Genomic DNA, 24,617 nt, shown 5'->3' with positions numbered 1-24,617 from the left:
TGGCTCCGTCAGGTGAGCATCTGACTCTTGATTTTAGCTCAGGTTGTGATCTCTGGGTTGTGAGATTGAGCGCTGTGTCAGGCTCCACACTCAGGTGGGGGAGCTGCTTGAGATTCTCTCTTCCCCTCTCCCTACTGTTCATTCGCTCACTCTCTCTCAAATAAATAAATCTTTTTTTTTTTTTTTAAAAAAAAAGGACTATGGATGTCATTATTTTCCCCCAGGCAGCTGAAAGTGCATTCACAAACTTTCCTGCCATGTTATGAATGAGTGCAAGTGTAATTTCTGTTTTATAGATGAGGGAATCAAGGCACAGAAAAGACTAGTAATCTAGTCAGTCATTTGTGCTGTGCTTAGTATTCCATGCAGTGACTTTTGCTGCTTAGTTTGAGAGGTGATCAAGTAGCTGCGGTGAAGCTATATGTGATAATTTGGGGGAGCGCAAGGAGTGCTGGCCAGAATGTAAAAATAACTCCCCCTCAGAGAATTAAGCTATGAAGTCGATATCGATCATGCCAAACATCCTTAAAAAAAACTTGCAAAGTTTTCGAGCAACTGAAAGCAACTGGTAAAGGGCATAGATTTTGAAAACTGGTGGCCTGGATTCAGATTTTGACTTGACTGCTTTTTCCTCTGTGGTGTTGTGTATTTTCTTGACTTCTGTGAGCCTCAGGTCCTCATGAATAAAATGGGCATCATCATAGGATTACTTTATGGAGCTGTGGGGAAAATTGTAAGAGCAAATGAGTACCGGGCACCTGGGTGGCTCAGTGGTTGGGCAGCTGCCTTTGGCTCAGGCTGTGATCCTGGGGTCCTGGGATCGAGTCCCACATCAGGTTCCCTGGGGGGAGTCTGCTTGTCCCCCTGCATGTATCTCTCATGAATAAAGAAATAATTTTTTTTTTTTTTTTAAAGAGCTAATGAGTACAAACTTCATACAGTACTTGCCATTAGGGAAGTGCTAAAAAATGTTAACTGATTTCTGGCAACCAAGCAAACTTGTGACGATAGTTTGGCTTTCTAAGTAGGTTTTCCTAAAAGGCCAGAGGATATAAGAGGCCCCCTTCAAAGTCAACTTTCCTCCTAAGTCTGCCTTTCTGATTCTGACCAATTCTAGGAGCCCGAAGGATCAAACGTCTCATAGAGCCAGGAGATCCAGAATAGTGGGGATTTCACTGAGTCACCATCTCTCAAACTATATTCTCCAGGCTCTTTGTAGGTGTTATGTGATAAAGGGTTTAATCAGTTGAATCAGTTTATGACACCAAAGAAGTCAAAAGGCTTCTGGGAGACTGTATTAGCTAATGGGTGTTGAGGACCTGTGAGAGGCAGTATATACTGCCTACTACTTTCATGCATGGAATATTCTTCAGTGAATGGTGTAAGATCTGTGTGTCACCTCGTGTCTGGATACAAAAAGCCCACATGGTGAGAAATGTGTCCTGAATGGTCTATAAAGTGACTCATTCATAACAGAGTGCACTTCAGTTACAATTTATATGTACTAATCTGTGCTTCAAATTCTAGGAACTGTTGCTTTCCTGTTGCCTGTCAAGGTTATCCCCTAGAGAGGGTTATAACTTCTCAGTTTTTCACAAGGGTGCAAAAAAATTAAGAAAATAAACAAACAAAAAAACCAAGGGTGCTCCTTCTTTGGCAATAGCCATGTCCCCTGTGCCAGTCTTCCCTGCCAGCAAAAGTTAGCTTATGTAATCTGAAGACACTCCGTGGATAGGGATTCTTATATCTGACAAGGAAACACATCCAGTAACCCTGACACTTTGATTTCTGCAAAACTGCCACGGTAGTTCAAGTTTGGTACCCCGCAAAATTCACCTATTTCACTTTTCTAGATTTCCAATCTTAGATACTGAAAATCATACATATGATTAATTACTATAAATACATTAAGGAAAAAGAGAATAGGTATTTGTTGAAGGCTCCCGAGTAAATGTAAGGTAGCATAGTGTGGTAGTTAAAGTTATGTAGTTACATAGTTATGTAGTCTGAAGCCAGATGTTTGGATTGAATCTTGGCTCTACTGCTAATCAGCCATGTGGCTGTGGGCATATGACATAATCTCTCAGTTTTCCCCTCTGTAATAGCATCTAAGGGAATAATAATAGCATCTAAGTCATAGAATTGATGTTAGGATTAAATTAATAATAATTGTAAAACCCTCTGAACAATACATGACAGATAATGCATACTGTATAAAGTGTTAAATCCATATACCTAAAGAAAGTCCTGAAAAAACAAAAGCAAAAAATCAGTCTTTAGGAAATGATGTTTCTGCACAATTAGAATAATAAAATAGTATTTAATTTAATTTATTTTTAAAGATTTCTTTTCTTTTTAAAGTTTTTATTTATTAGAGAGAAAGAGCATGAGTAGAGGGGAGGGGCAAAGAGGAGGGAGAAGGAGGCTCCCCTCTGAGATCACGACCTGAGCCAAAGGCAGATGCTTAACTGAGCCATCCAGATGCCCCAAGATTTATTTATTTGAGAGAGAGAGAGAGAATGGGGGGGGGGGCAGAGGGAGAGGAAGAGAATCTTAAGTGGACCCCATCTGTGCTGAGCACAGGGCCCGACTCGGGGTTAATTCTCATGGTCACAGGATCATTACATGAGTTGAAATCAAGAGTCAGGCATTCAACTGACTGCCACCCAGGTTCGCCTAAAATAGTATTTTAAAGAATGTTTCTTAATAACTCAGTGCTCATAAGCTTGATTTAATTAAATTGAAGGTAATGAGGACTTGGATTTGGTAAAACATTATCTGCTGCTGCTACTTTTCAATGAAACAGGAAGTTGCTAAGTGAAACTCTCAAAGTAATAGCCAGGAACACTAGTACTCTAATTTGGCATATTTTTCTCCTACATATATCACACTCTTCACACACCTCAGTGCTCTCATCTCTCCTTATTAACTGTATGCTGAGATGCAGCCTAAGATCCTGATCCCTGGGAACGTGTAAGCATATTCTCAGGGGTGTATTTTTTACAAGAAGTTTTAAGTTTTGTGTTTTTGTTTCAGGGATAATCCCCCTAAAGAATTTAAATGTATTCTGACTCATTCGGATCATCAATTTATAGCATTTGTGCTTATGGTGTTGCTGTCACTGAGTAATCCTGCTTTCATTTTCTGATCCTATGAGAAAAGACAAAAGGTAGGTTTAATATGTAAGTGATGTTCTTGTGCCAGGAAAGGGCCAAAAACAAGGATTTCTAAGTAGTTTTTTTTTTTTTAAGATTTTATTTATTTATTCATGAGAAACACACACAGAGAGAGAGAGAGAGAGAGAGAGAGAGAGAGAGAGGCAGAGACATAGGCAGAGGGAGAAGCAGGCTCCATGCAGGGAGCCCGACGCAGGACTCGATCCCGGGACCCCAGGATCACGGCCCGAGCTGAAGGCAGACACTCAACCACTGAGCCACCCAAGTGTCCTTCTCAGTAGTTTTTATAGAGAAAAGTGAGAACTGAGTGATCATCTAGTATCATGCATTATATTCGTAATTAACTCAAAATAACTTGCTGGTAGTAGTCAGTGTTGTAAAATCTACATATAGTTCCAGCAAAACACCAGTGTCAATTGCAGTAAATGAGCATTGTTAATAGAATTTTATTAATTCTTGTTTTGCTTATAATTAATGCATCTATTTGTCTTATATTTGTTTGGCACTATTGTCATTTAGTTACATATACCATATAGTATGGTAAAAATGACTTATTACATTAGGGACTATGCTAGAATTCTCTTCCCCTTTATAATTATTTATTTATTTATTTATTTATGATAGTCACAGAGAGAGAGAGAGAGAGAGAGAGAGAGAGAGAGAGAGAGGCAGAGACACAGGCAGAGGGAGAAGCAGGCTCCATACACAGGGAGCCCGACATGGGATTCGATCCCGGGTCTCCAGGATCGCGCCCTGGGCCAAAGGCAGGCGCTAAACCGCTGCGCCACCCAGGGATCCCTCTTCCCCTTTATATAAAGAGATCCATTCATTAGTTAAATTCAACAAATACTGCCTCAGAAGGAGATGGTCTTGGTTCTGCTTGAAAAGAGACTTAGAACACAGAAGGTCAAGGAGATCTTGCTCCCTTTCCCAACTTGCAGTGCTGGGGTGCTCAGCTTATCAGCTGACACCAATTAGTACTGTACATAGCGGCTGCAGTGAAAAGCTGATTCACACAGGTGATCTGTTTCTATGTATTGCTCTCAATTTCTCTGTTCCTTTTGCAACTTCTCTTCTATCACCTGGCTGCTCCTCAAGTATTTTCCAGCAAGCTTCTACATTAGGGTCTTTGCACTTTGGTTCTCTGGGTTTGGAACGCAGAGGCTAACTCCCCAAATTTACTCAGTTCTTCACTCCAGGATCACATTCTGGATGAAACCTGTTTTGCTTTCTTATTCTTGAGACCCTTTACCTGCTCTGCTTTTTGCCCCCAAACACTTACCACTTTCCATTAGACTCTATAATTTACCTATTATATGTATTATTTATTGTTTTTCTGCCCCTTCCATCTTCTGCTAGAATGTAAGCTCCATTAAGGACAGGAGTTTTTTATTTGTTTAGTTCACTGATATATCCCAAGGGCTGAGCATTACTCCTGGCACAAAGCGGGCACTCAAGAAAAAACTGTTGAATAGATTTGTCATCTTACTTTCTTCTTGGTCTGGTTCTTCATAAATTTGTAGCCTATGTTTCTTATTTCCAAACAATTTGAAGGATGATGGTGGAGGTGGCACATTTGTATGTATTAGTAAGAGGAAGTTCAGGATACATAGCTCTGCATTATCCTGACTTTTCTTTTTACGTTACCTGAGGCATTTTGCATTAAATGAAACATTTAGATATTTATAAACTTCCAATCTGGTTAGTTTCCTCTGGGCCATTTTGGAATAAGTAATTAAGAAAACAAAACTTACCTCCTATAGCAGTTATAATACAGGTAAGTTACAATCCGATAAAATACTTTGCAGTAATATTGCACTTGACTGTTTGAAGAGCACTTTGGTAAAAATTTCCTTGTATGTTTTTTTCAACAACCTTGACTGGGCTGATAGGTCTTTTCAGTCCCTTCACTGAAGTTGCTGAGAAGTTAAAAACTAGTCCCAGCTCATGAAAATGATCTTCTAAGACTTGAAACCTAGGTCTTTAGAGTCATACCTTGGTGAGGTATGACTGCTTTTTATAGCCTGATGGTATCAGATTACAGGGCAATTAATGCAGAGGGATAATTAAGGATACAGGATCTCAGGAAGGCATCTTACAAGATGAAACATTAATTTCTCTCTACTGAGATCATATTAAAAGATTTGTTTTAATATTCCATTTTCACTGGTCTACTAAATACTTTCCATTAAGTAACTCTAGCTTTATATTCTGATTAAGTAAATGAGCTGTTGTTTGTAAGGCAGAGAAAGCTTTTACATCTTAATGAGCTATTACCTTGTGATTTACTACATATGGTATACAGAAACCATCAAAAGGTGACTCCAGAGATTTATTGTTAATGTCATGAAGTTATTGAGAAATGGTGAGAAGAATAAAACAGATTAAACATAGATACTTGGAATAAGTGATTAACATTTTATAAAGCATACAAAAAATTAATCAACTGGCAGTTTAGGTTTTGTTGTTATTTATTTTTTTAAAGGTTTATTTATTTATTTTAGTAGGGAGGGGCAGAGGGAGAGGGAGAAAAATCCTCAAGCAGACTCCCTATGGAGTGTGGAGCTGGATGTGGGGCTCAATCCTAGGACCCTGAGATCGTGACCTGAGCTGAAATAAAGAGTCAGATGCCCAACTGACTGAGCCATCCAGGCACTCCTGTTGTTTTTTTCCAAAATCTTATTCAGGACATTATAACGAAGGACTGTGAAAAGTGCTAGAGAGGGGAACGGCAAGTATTGTTTTCATTACCTCATTGTGTAAATACACATAAATTTGTGTTCTCTTGTTTGCTTTCCCATAACCCTTATAAGTAAAAACTTCACAGTCTGTTATTTTTCATGCCACCTTGAAATTTATATATTTATTTATTTATTTTTAATGTAGCCATTCCCTCCTCTGGCCTGTGAGAGTTGGGACCAAACCTGAGTCATTTTTGTGTCCCTAGGGCCTAGAATGTACTTGGTCCATGGAAGGAGCTCAGTGCATGTTCACTGTCAAGTGAATGAGGAAGCATAATGAGCAGTCCTTCTGTTTGGGAGATCTAGATATCATTTCTTTTTTGGTTTTGCACAGATAGAAGAATTAGGAGATAGAATATCTGTTGCTAGAGTGGAGCAAACACTAAGCCAGTTGCTATGTATGCATTGCCTCATCTAATCCTCAACAATCTGTTAATGTTGTATGATTTCCATTCCCATCTTAAAAATGAAGAATGTGGAGCACAGGGTTGCTTGCCCAAAGTCGCACAGTAAACAGGTGTTGGAATGGGATTTGAATACAGGGAATATATTTAACTACTGTACTAAATTGCTTTACTTTTTTGCTATGAAGCAAAAGAGAATATAATTTCCATGTTCACTTATTAAAGATTTGCAATGAGGGGCACCTGGCTGGCTCAGTCGGAGGAGCATGCCTCCCTTGATCACAGGGTTCTAAGTTTTAGCCCCATGTTGGGTGTAGAGATTACTTAAAAAAAAAAAAAAAGTTTTAAAAAGAGATTTCCAATGAATGGTATGCATATGATGTGAAAGTTCACCACTGAATGATTTAGTTTTTTGGTTGAAATGTTTACCTTCCATTTTACACATCAACCTACTGGCTTTTGGCTTCAATATTTGACTGTCACTGACTCCACTAAGGTCATTAGGGACCTCATCAGCAGGTTAAATCTCCAATATTAATTATTTGTGAGTGCCATCGTTGTTTTTATTTCCAGGGTTGATTTGACATCTCCACCTGGATGGGCCCCGCACTTCTCAGACTCATTATAACCCAAACTAAACTTGACCAGAGCCACCATCCTGTGACCAGCTCACCTATTCTTTTCTTTGATGTTGGTGGCAGTTAGCTCCCTGGAGATTTGAAACTTATTCTTTAAGTTTTCTTCATCACGTCCACCCAGCTGGCTTGGTCAGTTTACCTCCTCAATATCTATTTCTACCCGTACTGACTCTGCTTTAATTCACATACTTGTCATCTATTCCGTAACTTTTGGAGCACACTCCTGACTGATGTTTTGCTGCATCTCTTCCTGCTGCAATTCATCCTCTGTTTTCTCACTACAATCACTTGTCTTATAAAATATAGTTTATCTCTGGATCAGTGAAAAACATGGAAAGTACAGGGAATAGAAATAATAAAATAAAAATTACTCTTAGTCCTGCTACTATCTCCAGTATAATTTTTACTAGTATTGAAGCCAGTTACATTTTTGTGGTATAGCATGATCATCTGAGCTACTCTTGTTTAAAACCTTCACTGTGACGCAAGATGGAAGTATAGTTTTCATTTGAGTCAGTTGTTGTAGATATTTTTTTAAAAGCAAGTTATTTTTTAATAATGCAGGCTAACCAGAGCATCTATTGCTGGTAGATGGAGAACACAATCCTTCATCACCTTGTACAGACTCTCACTCCCTTCTTTTTGGGGTTCATAAGCTTTATCTTGACTACAGTGATTTGCAAAATTTGAAAATGTGTCTACTTTCTAATTTTATCTTAAAATAGTTGTGTTAAAAACTGAGGGATGATGGAGAGGAGATGAGTAGAGGGATGGTCTAAATGGGTGATGGCTATTAAAGAGGGCATTTGTTAAATGTAACTGATGAATTACTAAATTCTACTCTTGAAACCAGTTCTACCCTATATGTCAACTAACCCGAATTTAAATTTAAAAAAACCATTGTATTAAAATAATTTAAAAATAAAGTCTTTTGCCATATCCAAATAACTATGTAACAAAGGTTTTTTTTTTTTTAAGTTTAAGTGATAGTCACATGGATCAAAAATTTTTTAAATGAAGAAAGGCATTGATTGAAAAGTCTCCCTTCAGCTTCTTCTGTACTTTCAAATTTCTCCCTTTCCCACGTAGGGAGGGAGCAGTGCTTATTTACTTTCAGGCAGTAGGTAGCAATGCTTATTACTTTGAGGTTTATCCTTCCAGATTTTCCACATATATGTGGATGGATATATATTTTGCATGTGTGTGTATGTGCATACATACAAGTAAATGCAAATATATGCATATTTTTAAGTTAACCACTTTCTATTAAAAAAGCACAATATGTACATTCTTCTATACCTTGATTACTTCACTCAATATGTTTTTTTTTAGATATTTCCATGTCATTATATAGAAAGAGCACCATTCTTATGTATTTGTATACTATTTATTTATTTAATTGTTGAGATGGTCTTCAACTAACAACAACGTTTTATTTTTTTTAAATTTTTATTTATTTATGATAGTCACAGAGAGAGAAAGAGAGAGAGGCAGAGACATAGGCAGATGGAGAAGCAGGCTCCATGCACCGGGAGCCCGATGTGGGATTCGATCCCGGGTCTCCAGGATCGCGCCCTGGGCCAAAGGCAGGCGCCAAACCGCTGCGCCACCCAGGGATCCCACCAACAACGTTTTAATAAATAATTTTGTATATATAGCTATGTGGCACATACATATGTTACATTGATGCAAGGATTTCTATTTTTGATTGAGGTAAAATTCACATAGTATTAATTAAAGTATAAGTAGTATGCTTTATACAGTTCAGTGACATTTAATACACTTAAGATTTTGCCCTACCATCCCATATATCAAGGTCCAAAACATTCTCACCACCCTTCGAGGAAATTCCATATCCATTAAGCAGTTGCTTCCCAATACTCTTATCCCCAGTTCCTGACAACCACCAGTTTATTTTTCTGTTTCTATGGATTTACCTGTTCTCTGTATTTTATATAAATGGAATCATACAATGTATCACCTTCTGTATGTGGCTTCTTTCACTTGCATAATGTGTTTGGGGCTCATCCATGTTGTAGCATGTATCAGTACTTTATTTCTTTTTATGAGTGAATAAATACTACATTATATGTATACACCACATTTTGTTTATTCTTTCATCCATTGATAGATACTTGGGTTGTTTCAACCTTTTGGCTTCTGTGAATAATGCTACTGTGAACATTTGTTGTTGTTTTTTAAAAAATTTTTTTACTGTGAACATTTGTGTACAGATTTGCTTGAATAATTGCTTTCATTTTTTTTGGATATATACACCTATGAGTAAAATTGCTAAACTTTATGGTATTTCAAATGTGTTTAACTTTTTGAGGAACCTCCAAACTTTTCCACAGCAAGTTCACTATTTTACATTCCCACCCATAATGTACGAAAGTTCTGATTTCTCCACATCCTTGACGGCACTTGATGTTGAGCGCCTTTTCTTGTATTTGTTGCCTAGTTCTATATCTTCTCTAGAGAAGTGTCTAAGTTCTTAAAAATCATAAATCTTCAGTTCATGAATACAAGATGTCTATTTACTTAGTTCTTTATTTATTTATTTTTTTTAGGTCTTTAGTTTCTTTAAACAATATTTAGTAGATTTTGGTGTACAAGGCTTTTACCTACCTGATTAGACTTTTTTTTTTTAAGATTTTATTTATTTATTCATAGAGACAGAGAGAGAGAGAGTAAGAGAGAGAGGCAGAGACACAGGCAGAGAGAGAAGCAGGCTCCATGCAGAGAGCCTGATTCGGGACTGGATCCCGGCTCTCCAGGATCATGCCCTGGGCTGCAGGCGGTGCTAAACCGCTGCGCCACCAGGGCTGCTCTACCTGATTAGACTTATTCCTAGATAATTTATTCTTTTGAATGTTATTGTAAGTAGAATTGCTTCCTTAATTCCCCCTTTTGGATATTTTTTGGATATTTATTGCTGGTATATAGAAATACAACTAATGTTTGAGTCTTGATCTTGCATCCTACAGCTTTGATGAATTCATTTAGTTCTAATAGTTTCTTCAGATACTTTAGGATTTTCTTTTTTTAAAAGATTTATTTATTTACTTTAGAGAGAAAGAGAGTGAGCCTGAGTGGGGGGAGGGGAAGAGACAGAGGGAAAGAAACAGACTTCCCACTAAGCACAGAGCTGGAAGTGGGGCTCAATTCCATGACCCTGAGATCATGATCTGAGGCAGTATCAAGAGTTGCTCAATATACTACCCACCCAGATGCCTCTCTTTAGGATTTTCTATATAAGACTGTGTCAACTATAAATACAGAAAATTTTACTTCTTTTTTAATTTGAATAACTTTTATTTCCCATTCTTGCCTAATTGATCTGGCTAGAATTTTCAGTATAATATTGAATAGAAGTGTGAAAAGCAGACACCTATGTCTCATTTCCGATCTTAGGGAGAAGGTACTCATCTCTAACCATTAAGCATGATGTTAGCTGTGGGTTTTTCTTTTTTCTTTAAGTTTTTATTTAAATTCCGCTTAGTTAATATACAGTGTAATATTTGTTTCAGATGTACAATATAGTGATGCAACACTTCCATATGGGCACTTCCAGTGCCCATTACAAGTGCACTCCTTAATCTGCATCACCTGTTTAACCCATCAGCCCCACCCAACTCCCTTCTGGTAACCATCAGTTTGTTCTCTTCTTGAGTTTGCGTATTGTTATGAGTCTCTTTCTTGGTTTGCCTCTCTCTTTTTGTTCCCCTATGTTCATTTGTTTTGTTTTTTAAATTCCACGTAACAGTGAAAGCCTGTGGTGTCTTTCTCTGACTGACTTATTTCACTTATCATAATGTTCTCTGGCTCCACCTATGTTGTTGCAAATGGCAAGATTCTATTCTTTTTATGGCTAAGTAATATTCCATTGCTTATATATACTACATCTTCTTTATCCAATCAGTCAATGGACATTTGTGCTGTTTCCAAATTTGGCTATTTTTGATAAGGCTGCTCTAAACATTGAGGTGCGGGTACTCCTTTTAATTAGTAGTTTTGTATTCTTTGAGTAAATACCTAGTAGTGCAATTGCTGGATCATAGGGTAGTTCTATTTTTAACATTTTGAGGAACCTCCATACTGTTTTCCAGAGTGGCTATGCTAGTTTGCATTCCCACCAACAGTGCAGGACAGTTCCCCTTGTCTCCACATTCTCACCTCACAACTAATGTTTGAGTCTTGATCTTGCATCCAACAGCTTTGATGAATTCATTTATTAGTTCTAATAGTTTCTTGTAGATACTTGTAGTTTCTTGTAGTTGTGAGTATTTGTTGTTTCTTGTGTTGTTGATTTTTAGCTATTCTGACAGGTGGGAGGCGATATCTTATTGTAGTTTTGATTTGCATTTTCCAAAAAAAATGAATAATTCAATTAAAAATGAGCACAACACATGAATAGATATTTTTCCAAAGAAGACATACCGATGGCCAACAGACACATGAAAAGATGCTCAACATCCCTCATCATCAGATTTTTCTTTTTGATGAGTTGCTGTATTTATTTTAATATCATTATGAAATGAAGTGTTTAAACATTTTTGTATTTGTTTTAACAAATTGCATGGTTTTTTAAGTACTCAAACGATACCATCTATGCTAGTGGAAAAACTATATAAGAAAGTATTTTAAGAACAGTTTTATATTTTATCCCTGATTCCTCTGTGCTGAATCCTCATTTTTTTGCAGGTAACCATTTGTGGTGGTTTCTTCTTTATCATCCCTATGTTTGTTTGTTTATTCATAAATAAAAGCAAATTTGTGTGTGTGCATGTATGTGGCATACTATATCACTATGCATATACTATTTTGGCCCTGTACAATGGTAGTTTAAATGACTTGGCTAGGTTGACAAAAAGATGACATAGCAGGGTCCAGGTATAAACTCAGCAACCTGACTCCTGAGCTTGGGCTCTTAATGGCCTGCTATGCTTATGGCAGTCCCATTGACTTGCAACCCATTGGCTCAAAGACCCAAAAGGAGGCTTTTGTGATTTTGCCTCTCTCAGAGTGATGAGTGAAAATGTAATCTGAACACAGTATTTGCAATGGCACCTGGTTTTCAAATAATTGTAAAAATGCATCAGAATAAACTTGTTTCCCAAAAAAGAGAAAAGCTTCTTCTTGATTTTCTTTCCTTTTTTCTTTCTTGTTTTTTTGATAGTTTAGTTGATCCACAGTTTCTACTTTTGATTTAGCAGTATTGATTTAATCTGCTGGCAAGAAATGGAGACAAGCCCTTTCCAATATAGTATTTGTTGTTGCATGATCATTTTATAAAATGGAAGCTTTGCCTCATTTGTGTGTTAATTATTCTGAAGCCATTTCAGGAAAATCTACACCCAGGTATATTTTAGTACTTTGGATTAAGAATACAAGTCTTCACAGCAGAAAACCTTAGGCAGATAAAGAATTAAAAGAAACCGTAAGGGATAGCTGGTTGGCTCAATCGATTGGGCATCTGCTTTCAGCTCAGGTTATGATCCCAGGGCCCTGGGATTGAACCCAGCATTGGGTTCCCTGCTCGGCAGGGAGTCTGCTTCTCCCTCTCCTCCCTAGCTCATGCTCTCTGTTGCTATCCCTCTCTCTCTCTCTCTCAAATAAATAAAATCTTTTTAAAAAGATAAGTAAGTAAATAAATAATATAATTTGCCTTTTAGCTTATATTTGAGACTCTTTTTGTCTGTCGTTAGCATTTTTAGAATTTACTCATTGTTTTATCAGTAAAAATCTAAGCTATTTTTCCTTGGCACTAACTAGTATGTGTTTCAACTAACTTGGTTTCTTTTTGATTTAGAGATTAATGTCGTTATAACTTCATTGGCCTGCCAATGAAATTTGAGCATTGTCAGAGTAGTCTTCATAGAATTTGTAACCCTTTTTTGTCTTTTTCCATAAAGAATGAAAAATTATTTTAATTTATGTTTTGTTATCATATTCTCTACTTCTCAGTATAATGAGGTTATTTAGATGTGGCTTTGTGTCTGTCCCACTCTTAGTATACCTTCAATTTTTTGTTTTAGCAGTTGCTCCTGAATACATAAATTTGGACACAAGTACGTTCCCAAGTTCTTTACACTTACGATGTTTAAGGCAAAGTTTGTGGGAAATAAAAACTAGGATAGATAATGAGTTCTTATTTATTTAATCAATAACATGTATTGGATGTTTTCCAAAATTGGATGATTGTTAACAGTATGAAGATTAAATAAAATATGATTGTTGTCTTCAAAAAATATAGACTGATATTGGGAATTAGATATGACAGTGTTTCCTAGTTTTTTCAAAAAATTCTTTCTTTCTTTCTTTCTTTCTTTCTTCTTTCTTTCTTTCTTTCTTTCTTTCTTTCTTTCTTTCTTTCTTGAGACAGAGCATGTTGGAACAGGGTGGGGGAGGGGCAGCGGATGAAGGAGAGAGAATCCTAGGCAGGCTCTGAACCGAGTGGGGATCCCCATGGAGAGCTCAGTCCCACAACCCTGAGATCATGATGCACGAGCAAATGAAGAGTCAGAGGCTTAGCCAAGTGAGTCATCCAGGTGCCCCTGGACCAAATTTTTTAACATTGAAGTAAGAGGACAAGATTTTATTTTTTTTTTATTTTTTATTTTTTTAACAAATGCTGGGTTTTGTTTTTTTTTAATTTTTATTTATTTATGATAGGCACACAGTGAGAGAGAGAGAGAGGCAGAGACACAGGCAGAGGGAGAAGCAGGCTCCATGCACCGGGAGCCCGACATGGGATTCGATCCCGGGTCTCCAGGATCGCGCCCTGGGCCAAAGGCAGGCGCCAAACCGCTGCGCCACCCAGGGATCCCAGAGGACAAGATTTTAAAAAGAGCCTACATGAAAGTACTTTGCATAGTAGCCAATATATAAAGACACAGAAAGGGTTTTGTTTGTTTTTTTGCTTTTTAAAAATTGAAGTATATTTCACATGTTAATTTTATATTTGTGTTTGATTTATATTGATGTAATAAATCCATTTAGAGGAAATATCTTTGAGATGATGACTATTGAGTACTTAAAGTTTTGAATATAGTTTTAAACCCATCAGATTCAAACTACTTTTCATGTGATACCTTTTGCCTCAATTTTTTTTCTTACTGTTCCTTTATCAGATATATCTTGAATCTGTGTTTTGTCCCCTAGAGGTGTCCTTATGATGAATGATACTTGTGTTTTTTTTTTAGCATCTGGAGATGTGGGTTATTAATAATATGTGGTTAGCTACAAGGTCACTTCTTTTGGCAATTCCATTTGACAAATAAAAACTTCTTTTGAATGAGTACTTTAATACAAGCAATATTTTCTAATGTCAGAATAGTTTATTATTAAATATAGGTTAGAAAGGAGAACACAGCATACGAAAGATAAGAGAGATGCCAAACTCAATTTTTCCTATATTACTGTTTCTGTATTTTTCTGTCACACTAAGCCAGATTGAAGCCTGTCTTTTCTGATTATTAGAGTAATACAAGTTCATTAGAGACAAGTTGGATAATATGGAACAATGTAAGAAATACTTAGGTCTTCCTGCCAAGCGGTAATTATTATAAACATTTTAGTGTGTTCCTTTTGCAGCTTTGTTTTCCTAAATATTTTGTGTATTTTGAAAAAAATTTTTTGAGCGTAGTTGACACACAATGTTATATTAGTCTCAGGTGTACATCATAGTGATTCAGCTTCTCTAGATGTTGTGCTATACTCAGAATAAGTATAGCTCCCATCTGTCACCGTACAATGCTGTTACAATATCACTGACTATATTCCCTGTGCTGTGTTTTTTATTCCCATGACTTATTCATTCCTTAACTGGAAGCCTGTACGTATTTCTTCACTCATTTTGTCCAGCAACTCATCCCTTTCCCTCTAAAGTGCTCTTTGTATTTATAGGTCTGATTCTGCTTTTTTCCATGTTTTCTTATTCATTTGTTTTCTAGATTCCAGAGATAAGTGAAATCATATAGTATTCATCTTTCTCAGTCTGACTTACTAACTTAGCATAATACCCTCTAGATCCATCCATGTTGTGGCAAATGGCAAGATCTCATCCTTTTTATGGCTGTTTAATATTTGTGTGTGTGTGTGTGGGTGGGGGTATGTATGCATACCACATCTTCCTTACCTATTCATCTATCAGGGAATACTTAGATTGCTTCTATGTCCTAGTTATTGTAAACAATGTTACAGTAAACATAGGAGTGGGTATATCTTTTCAAATTAGTGTTTTAGTGTTTTCATTTTCTTTGGGTAGGTACCCAGTAGTGGAATTATGGGTCATACGGTATTTCTATTTTTAATTTTTTGAGGAACCTCCATATTGTGTTCCACAAAAGCTGTTAAAATTTCCATACACCCAAAGCTATCTGCAGCTTCAGAGTAATCCCTATCAAAATACCAAACAGCATTTTTCACAGAACTAGAGCAAATAATCCTAAAATTTATATGGAACCATAAAAGACGCAATCTTGAAAAAGAAAAACAAAGCTGGAGTTATTACAATTCCAGATTTCAAAATATACTACAAAGCTATAGTAATCAAAACATTATGGTACTGACACAAAAATAGACATAAAGATCAAGGGAACAGAATAGAGAGTCCAGAAATAAACTCATGCTTTTATAGTCAATTAGTTTATGACAAAGAAGGCAAGAATATACAATGGGGAAAAGCCAGTCTCTTCAATAAATGATGTTGGGAAAATTGGACAGTTACATGCAAAAAAATGAAACTGGACCACTTTCTAACACCGTATACGAAAATAAACTTAAACTGGACTAAAGACCTAAATGTGAGATCTGAAACCATAAATATCCTGGAAGAGAGCACAGGCAGTAATTTCTCTGACACCAGCTGTAGCAACATTTTTCTGGATATGTCTCCTAAGGCAAGGCAAATGAACGCAAAAATAAACTATTGGAACTGCATTAAACTAAAGTTATTGCACAATGAATGAAACCATCAACAAAAAGGCAACCTACTGAATAGGAAAAGGTATTTGCAGGTGATATATCCATTAAGGGGCTAATATCCAAAATATATAAAGAACTTTATATAACAACACCATAAAACCAAACAATTTGATTAAAAAATGGGCAGAAGATCTATATAGACATTTCTTTTCAAAGAAGAAGTACAGATGGCCAACAGACACATGAAAAGATGCTCAACATCACTCATCATCAGGGAGATGCAAATCAAAACCACGAGAGATCACCATACACTTGTTAGAATGGCTAAAATAAAAAAGACAAGAAACAACAAGTGTCGATGAGGACCTGGAGAAAAAGGAAGCTGTGTGTTGGTGGAAATATATGTATTTTCAAGCCCAGTTAATTATGTATATTTATGTATTATTATGTATATATTATGTATATAGCTCTGCAGTATGCTTTTTCGCTTATTATATCATTGACATTTTCCATATCATTAAAAATTATTTGGGAATATTGTGTGATGGCAACATAATATTCTCTGATGTGGCTGGCTGTGCCATAATGTACCTATCCATTTATTTTTGGATACTTACATAGTTTCTAATTATTACAGATCATGACATAATGATCACTGGATTTATATAATTTTAGGTAGCACATATTTCTAGGACACGTGTCTTATTTTGCTTATTAAGCCATGGTGAATCTTTTTTCATTCATGTGTAAAATAATCTTTGCTTTTACGATGTTTCTGTTTTTTCCCATTCCTTTACTGAAGGAAGTTTTTAAATTTAAAAAACAATAGCCTTTTAAAAATTTGAAAAAAAAATTTGATTGAGGTGTTTATTTATAAACTCTAAAACACATTAGAAGGTAAAATTACAAATCCTGATGACAGCAATTTGTGATGGAAATGCTTACAGACCCTTAAATATAGCTTGGTAGGGAAGGGTGGGAGGGAAACAAGTTGTTACCATTTGTTCCAGGAAAGGCATTTTGGATGAATGCCCTCTACTTTTACAAAGATGTCTTGTGATTTTAGTTTTATCTGCTTCACTTAACCTTTCCCAAAGCAATTGCTGAAACAAACGTATGTAAAACAGTACAAGGCATTAACATAAATCTTTTTCTCTGATTGAATTTTAGTGGAAGTTTGAACTTGAACCCGGTTTAATCATACCAACTAAGGCAGATCAGGGGTCAGTTCATCTAGGCAGCTGACTTCCTGGTGGAAGTGTCTACTTAGAGTCAGTGTTTGTTGCAGAAATAAAATTCTGAAAACTTCTCTAGCGATTTCAAGGATTTAGAGTCTTCTCTGGTGAGAATAACAGCACTAATATCTGATAATTTATTGCCATTCGTAAATACTCTTTGCCAGGCATTGTCTGCTCACTGCATGTAGCTTTTTTTTTCTTTTAAAGGAGTCTTTTTTTTAAAAAAGATTTTATTTATTTATTCATGAGAAACACAGAGATAAAGAGGCAGAGACACAGGCGAGGGAGAAGCAGGTGCCCTCCAGGGAGCCCGACGTGGGACTCGATCCAGGGACCCCGGATCATGCCCTGGGCGGAAGGCAGATGCTCAACCACTGAGCCACCCCGGCATCCCCACTGTGTGTAGCTTTATGGTCCTCTTGAAATTGTGCTGGTCATGCGTTATTTACCCCATTTCACAGATGGACTAAAGTTTAGGAAGTTTAATCATTTGGCAAGCTCACCCAGCTAATCGGTGTCCATTTGGGCTGCAGGACTGGTACTCTCCTGTCCTGTACTTAAAAGTTTTTGGAGAGCTCCTAGTCATATATGTAACTGTCTTAAATTCTATGAAAACATGTTAAGAAAACATAATAAATGTAGCCTATGACCGAATGTATAACTTTTAAATATTATAGAAGGGGCTTACCTATTTAAAGGTTGACTTTATTCTCTTTAAAAAGGGGACACAATTATTTAGGGAAAAAAAAATCCTCGTTATTCATTTTTTCTGGCTAGCGATCTTGGCAAGTAGGAGAGCAGCTGCTATTATTGTGACTTTGTCTGTTGTGTGTACAGATCCACGCTGCCAGATTCTCTGCCCCACACCTTTTATAAACACCATATTTAACTTCGAGGAGAAAAAAGTTATTTTTGGCAACACTCACATAGCAAAAGTAGCTAGCTACTGCAGGGGTCACCAGGGAATAGAGTGACCTGAGCAGGAATTGTGAGACTATTTCTAGAATTGGACTTTATTACTGGCTCCAATGCAAGTCTCAGTAAAGGAGAGAATTATTATTCAGTTTACCAGGAAGCAGGAAAACTGTCAAATGGGATGTGTCACATGTACTTAGGATTATAAATTTAATGTATTGATACTTTGTGCTTATTTTAACTGTTATCATTGCCAGATATCATGAAAATCATTAGATCGCTGATAAGGACCTCATACAAAGATGGCCAAAGCAGTTAAAAGACCTGCTTTTGAGAAGTGCCTGCGACAATGGTTTCATGTCCGCAGAGACTAACAGGGTATTGACGGGAGGATGGAGTTCTTCACTGAGTCCTCAAATGTTAAAATATAAGGGTCTGTGTGAAATTTGAGAGACAGCATTTATATGTTTTGAAAGTAGTTTTTTTTTTTATTTTTTTATTTATGATAGTCACAGAGAGACAGAGAGAGACAGGCAGAGACACAGGCAGAGGGAGAAGTAGGCTCCATGCACCAGGAGCCCGACGTGGGATTCGATCCCGGGTCTCCAGGATCGCGCCCTGGGCCAAAGGCAGGCGCTAAACTGCTGCGCCACCCAGGGATTTTTAAGGAAATTTCACTAAAAGTCTTATTCTAAGAGGTGGTACAAGTTAAAAAGAAAAACTGATAGATTCACAGAAACCTGTAGATTCATATGTTGCTGACAGATTCAGCTAATATAGGAAGTTAAGGATGTTCTTGGGAACATTCATCAATAAATTCTTTCTGGCTGCTAACGTTTGAGATGATATCACAAAAAGTCACTGTGTCTAATCCTGGGCTCACTGGACGGAGCAAGCATGGTTGAACCCTCTTGTCTGGAGCTGGAATGCTACTCAGATTCCCTGTGATCATTCCATTCCATCATAGACACCGATCTTTTGTAAAATAGAATACAAATAAGCTTAGAAAAAAAGAAATGAAAACAAGATCTACAAAAGTCCACATTTTCATTTTCATTATTATTATTATTGAACAGATTTAGAATTACTCTGGCAAATTTCTGTAAACGTTTCTAAAGGCTCATGTTCAATTTCTGTCCTTATCTCAGATCATCAGCAGTAAGTTCATGACCCAGTGCTGGTCCATATATTTTGAGAAGTACTGTTCTATCTAGACTTATATACAAACGAAAGCTTTTTTCCTCATGTTTGCATCCTTTTCTGTCTTCATTTTTCCTGCACTTGCTTGTCTTCCTATTTTTCTCACTTTTTTTCTTCTTTTAAAATGAATGGAACATAATCATGAGAATTGTTAGGGTAGGGGACTCTGCAGAGATACAAAGATGCATGTCTATTTTTTATCTTCTAATAAAACACATTTGCAGAATCAAATGTGACATTCACACTTACACATACATTAATGTATGGTCTAATTAGGTTTTGAGACTGTAGACAAGTAAGTCTTAACGTGGTGTAGTTCTAGTACCACCTATATCAGAATTACTGGGGTAATTGTTTAAAATGCAGACTTCTAAGACCCATCCTGTAACTACTGAACCAGAAATCCTGCTGTTTGCTCTATGGAGTCTGAATTTTAAACATAAGTCCCAGATGCTTCTAATATTTAACAATAAAATTTGAGAATTATTCTTTCAGGGTTTGGAAATCTATGTGATTATTTGTTTCTACTTCGTGTACTACGGTGGTAAATCATAAATCCTGAAAATGTCCCCTGTGTGAATATAGTGCAGTCTCTACGTAGGTGGTTTTAGCAGAGAATCTCCAGGGTATATTATAGAGTTCATTGCTCTCTCAGTCATATGCATAATTGGAAAAAGTAATATTCTCATTTTACAAATGAAAACAACACACAAATACATATATAATAATTTTATATCCTTCTTTATTGGCTTCATTTTATTTTCAGAGTTTTACATGCCTAAAATCTATTCTTCAATTCACCCTGCTTTACAACATAATTTTATTTGGAATAACAAATGGCATAGCTGGAGAACCTATTAGCCATATAGTTAAACAGTTGTTATGAGTTGAATGAGTAAAGTGGGATTATACACAGACTGCCTTAATATTTTGTTAATCGTACATTAACATAGGATTGATACACCATCAGCAAGTAAAAATTCATCAGCAAGTGAAAATAACATTCTTATATATTCATACAAAATTTACCCATAAGGAGAAATATATCCTTCATGTTTCCAGATACAAGTCAGTCAAATAAAGGAAACCTGCGATAGCTGGTTCTTTAATTCTATTGTGGAAATTACTGAAACGAAAAAAACCACATTTATTCTTATTTGTGCATGCCCCTCTGTGTTTGGCACATTACCACAGCCTATAGGTACGGGTCTATTTGAAATAGAAAAATGAGAGTAATTTATTCTTGTTGATGAAAGCTGTGGATCGCAATTGTGGTATTTTGGCTTGAATGCACATAGATAAAAGGATTTTCTTATCCACCTAAGATGAGAAAATCAGTCTTTTTAGGATATTACTATCTTCCAAAGCATAATGATAATTTTCCAGATTAAACTACAGAATCCTAAGAAAATATGCCCATACTTACTCTTCTTGAACTCAGAATTCTTCAGAAATGTTGCTGTTGTGAAATTGTGCAGGCTTCTGGAAAATCTTCCTCTGCACCTTTTAGCCTTGCCAGTGTGTGCTCAGGATCTAGTCACCAGACCTCCCTGAGTTCCCTTTCCTTATCTTAGGGATAATAGCACCTCTCAGAATTGCTGTGAGAATCCTATCAGTTAATGATTCTAAAATGTCAGGCGTAGTTCTTATCACTTGATGACCAGTAGTTATTCTGGGGGGAAGTTGTACAATAGTGAGAAATGTGTGGCTAAACTTTGATGTCATGCAGACCCTAGATTTGAAATTCAGCTACTTTTTTTGCCCTGTGATTTAGCTATGTGCTAGCAAGTTATTCAGTCTCTCCATCCCCTAGTTTTTTTATTTGTGAAATGGGGATCGTTATGACCAGCCCAGAAGGGGACTCTGAGGATTGAATGAGGGAGTGCCTGGGATGTGTAAGTTCATAATAGGTAACAGATAATAGCCTTTATTATTTTTATTTACTTTGGATAATAGGATTTATTATTTTTATTTACTTTGATTCCCTACCAGTTTCTATGCTAAAATTTAAAAGCCATGTGTTTCATGTGCTTGTATCAGCTGATTTTTATTTGAGCGTCTACCCCTGATCTTTTAGCAGTTGTCTCATTTTTGAACGGGGTTTCAAAATGTTTTCTGATTTATACACAGACCAGTGTGTATTTCCATTGGAGGATTTGGGGAATCTGAAAGCAAAGCGAAGAGGAGACAAGCATTCATCTGGCTGTTGAATGAACACAATGTCAGAAGAAAAAGCCTCCAGTAAAAGTTGTAGCAGACAGGCACACACTGCAGGGCTTAAATAATGCATAGGAGTGATGTCAGACTGGGAGGCATGCAAAATACATGAACACAAAGGAAATTCATAATCGGCTTTTCAGGAAAAAGGTCGTTCCTTCCTGATGTGCTAACCTTGATTCTGTTTTGTGTTTTTCATGCCAGCATAAAAACAGATGGAAGAGACACTGCTAAATTTTTCCACTGCCAATTCGTATCGTCATCTAAGAATTGTGTCTTTGCTCTTCTCTGCTTTACTCTTTGTTGGCGGGGGTGGGGTGGGGTGGGTGCGGTGGGGGGGTGGTGGGCTTTTTCGTTCTTTTTTTATTTTATTTTTTTTTATTTAAGTGTAGTTGATACACAACGTCATATTAGTTTTAGGTGTGCACCACAGTGATTCAACTTCCCTATACATTGTGCTATGCTCCCTGCAAGTGAGCACAGTACTATTACGGCATCGTTGACCATATTCCCTGTGCTGTGCCTTTTATTCCCATGACTTATTCATTCTGTGAGCTTTTGGGAATAAGCTACTTTAGTTAAGTGATGTCTTTAATTTTCTGTGATTAATCCCTTCAACATCCACAAAGCACTGATTCGCCCACAGGCATCCTTGCTAGATCAATAACTTTGAATGTTGACCATTGTGAAACCAATTGGCTTTCAGAAGGAGATCTTCTGGAGAAGAGATGAAGGGACAGTTTCTGTACCCTTATTCTTAAGCTTTCCTTTCTCTCCCTGAACACCGATGCTTAAAATTTCTAGTCTTTCCTCCTTCCCTGGCCTCATCTCTCCCTTACCTTCGTGCTCTAGTCACACTGGCCTTCCTTTAGTCCTTGAAAGTGCCATACTGCATCCTACTGTAGGGTCCCTGCACAGCTCTTCTATCTGGAATGTTCTTTCTTTTCTCTTCCCTCTTCTTACCCATCCTTCAGAGGTTTAGTTCCCGAATTAATTCCTTGAGGGAGATTTCTCTTATTCTCTGGCCTGGGTCATGTCAGCAACTCACCCATTCCATTAAGACCTTCTCTTTTTGCTTTGTAGCATGTATCATAATAGCAACCAAAGAATTCATTTTGTATTTGTTATTTAGTGTTTCTCCCTCCTCTGAAATAGAAGCTCTGCCAAAAAAACATGCACAAAAAACCCCCACAAAAAACAGGGGCTATGTTTGTCTTATTCAGAACTATCTCCCAATGCTTGGTACCATATGTTATCATAGCGAGTGAAAATGCTAAGATGTTATATGGGTACAAATTTGGAACTGATGTGCTTCCCATTTTATTTGTTGCTGTTGGTTTTTGAAGTCTTTCTTCACACAGGGATATGGTTTGGAGAAAGGAATAACATCTATAAATCTTGAGGCCTAACACTATATGCTTTTCTGGCTGAACCATCTCAATGCAGTAGTCCACTGTGATTAAAGAGACATTGGCTGAACTACCTGTGTTTAAGAAATACCATCTCCGGACCCCTGGGTGGCTCAGTGGTTGAGCATCTGCCTTCGGCTCAGAGTGTTATCCTAGGGTCTTAGGATTGAGTCCTGCATCGGGCTCCCTAAGAGGAGCCTGCTTCTCCATCTGCTTATGTCTCTGCCTCTCTCTCTGTGTTTCTCATGAATAAATAAAATCTTAAAAAAAAAAAAAAAAGAAATACCATCTCTATGAAAAGGTACATGTATGTGATGGTTTAAGTTTGAGCTCTAGCATCATCTACTCTCTCTCTATCAACTTTGTAAATTTCTTGATCAACCTGGAAATCTAGTGCCCTTATGAAAATGGCTTGTACTGTGGGGACATAGATTTCTCTTACATAGGATAATAGCCTGTTTCACACATGTGAGTATTGGTGACACATGGATGACCAGAACCTACAGTTCAATTAAAGGCCTATCTGGCAAATGTTAGAATATTTGGAAGATAAAGAATCATGGTTTGGAGATCCAGACTAGTGGCAGCATCGGGTGAGCTTCTTTCCAGTCCCATCAAGAATATATGGGTCCATAAATAGGAAGTAAGCAAGGATTCAAAATTATACACTTTTGCCTGTTGATGAAAACAGAGAGGCTGGCATTGTTGAGAAGTCTGTCATTCATAGGCTGTAGACACCTTTGATGCCAATAAGAAGAAATGAACTCATCCTTTCTAAATTTCTTTTTCCTAACCCCCTTTTGGCGACTAAGTCGAGTTAGTGAGGTGATTGCCATTTTCCAGAGTGTTATCTGAGAAAGGTAATATTGTGAAAGAGCTTGGGCTTGGGTGCCATTCAGATCCGACCCTTAAATCTTGTTTGTTATCACTTCCTCCCTGTGAGCCTCCCAGCTTCCCCATCTGTAACAGAGGCCTGATAACATGATGAACCTCAGCCTTAGAGCACAGTGCCATTCATCAGACTATTTTTAAAGCATCTATGATGTGTCCTTGGTACATGGTAGGCCTTCTGTACGTGTTTGTTCTTATTGCTGTTTGCTAGCACACACCCAAGAATCCACAGTGGTTTGGATTACATGTCAGAAGAGGCCTGATAGTGATTCTGGAGTGCCAGGCTTTGCTGTGTCCACATAGTCTATTGTAGAACCAGCCCCGAGCTTTATGGCCCCTTGAAGCTTTATGGCCAACTATGTCTGGGTTAAGGAAACAGTAGAGAGAAAATTATATTCACTAAATATATCACAGACCTTAAATCCGGTCTGTCTCATTTTACAGCAAGATATATGACAAATGAGGATATTTTGTTTTGCTTTCCTGGAAGTTTGCTGGAAAGATATGGTCCTGCAGCCTTTCAATGCATTGATCCATTCAAGCAGCACTTAATAATTGCAACCCCCACCATGCGTGGGCCAGCTTCAGGAGGCCCCTTTTCCATTAAAGAACAATGCATCTCATCTGGAAATTCTTCACTACAACCTCTTCCTCGGATAAGACAAGAGCTAGATTGAGAAGACAGCTAGATTGATGTTTTGCATCCATTTTTGCATTAAAAATCACGTCTGAGGATAACCTCAGGGTTGATAACCAGAGTTTTGGGTTTTCCTGAAAGCTAGCTGATGTTTCAAAAAGCTTTAGTCTATCTTTACAGTTTGGAATCACAAATCCACAGAGTTGACTCTGGATTAGTTAGA

General features: G+C 37.1%; 1 protein-coding gene across 2 annotated transcripts in view; it reads left to right on the top strand.

Annotated features, from left to right (window-relative positions):
- Positions 1 to 24,617, top strand: part of HECW2 (HECT, C2 and WW domain containing E3 ubiquitin protein ligase 2) — a 356,852-nt gene that overhangs the window by 175,415 nt on the left and 156,820 nt on the right. The window lies entirely within an intron of this gene.

The sequence above is a fragment of the Nyctereutes procyonoides genome, unplaced genomic scaffold (assembly GCF_905146905.1).
Source record: "Nyctereutes procyonoides isolate TBG_1078 unplaced genomic scaffold, NYPRO_anot_genome, whole genome shotgun sequence".
Taxonomy (NCBI): Eukaryota; Metazoa; Chordata; class Mammalia; order Carnivora; family Canidae; genus Nyctereutes; species Nyctereutes procyonoides.
Note: the sequence above shows the minus strand (reverse complement) of the source record. Positions and strands in the feature narration are given on the sequence as shown.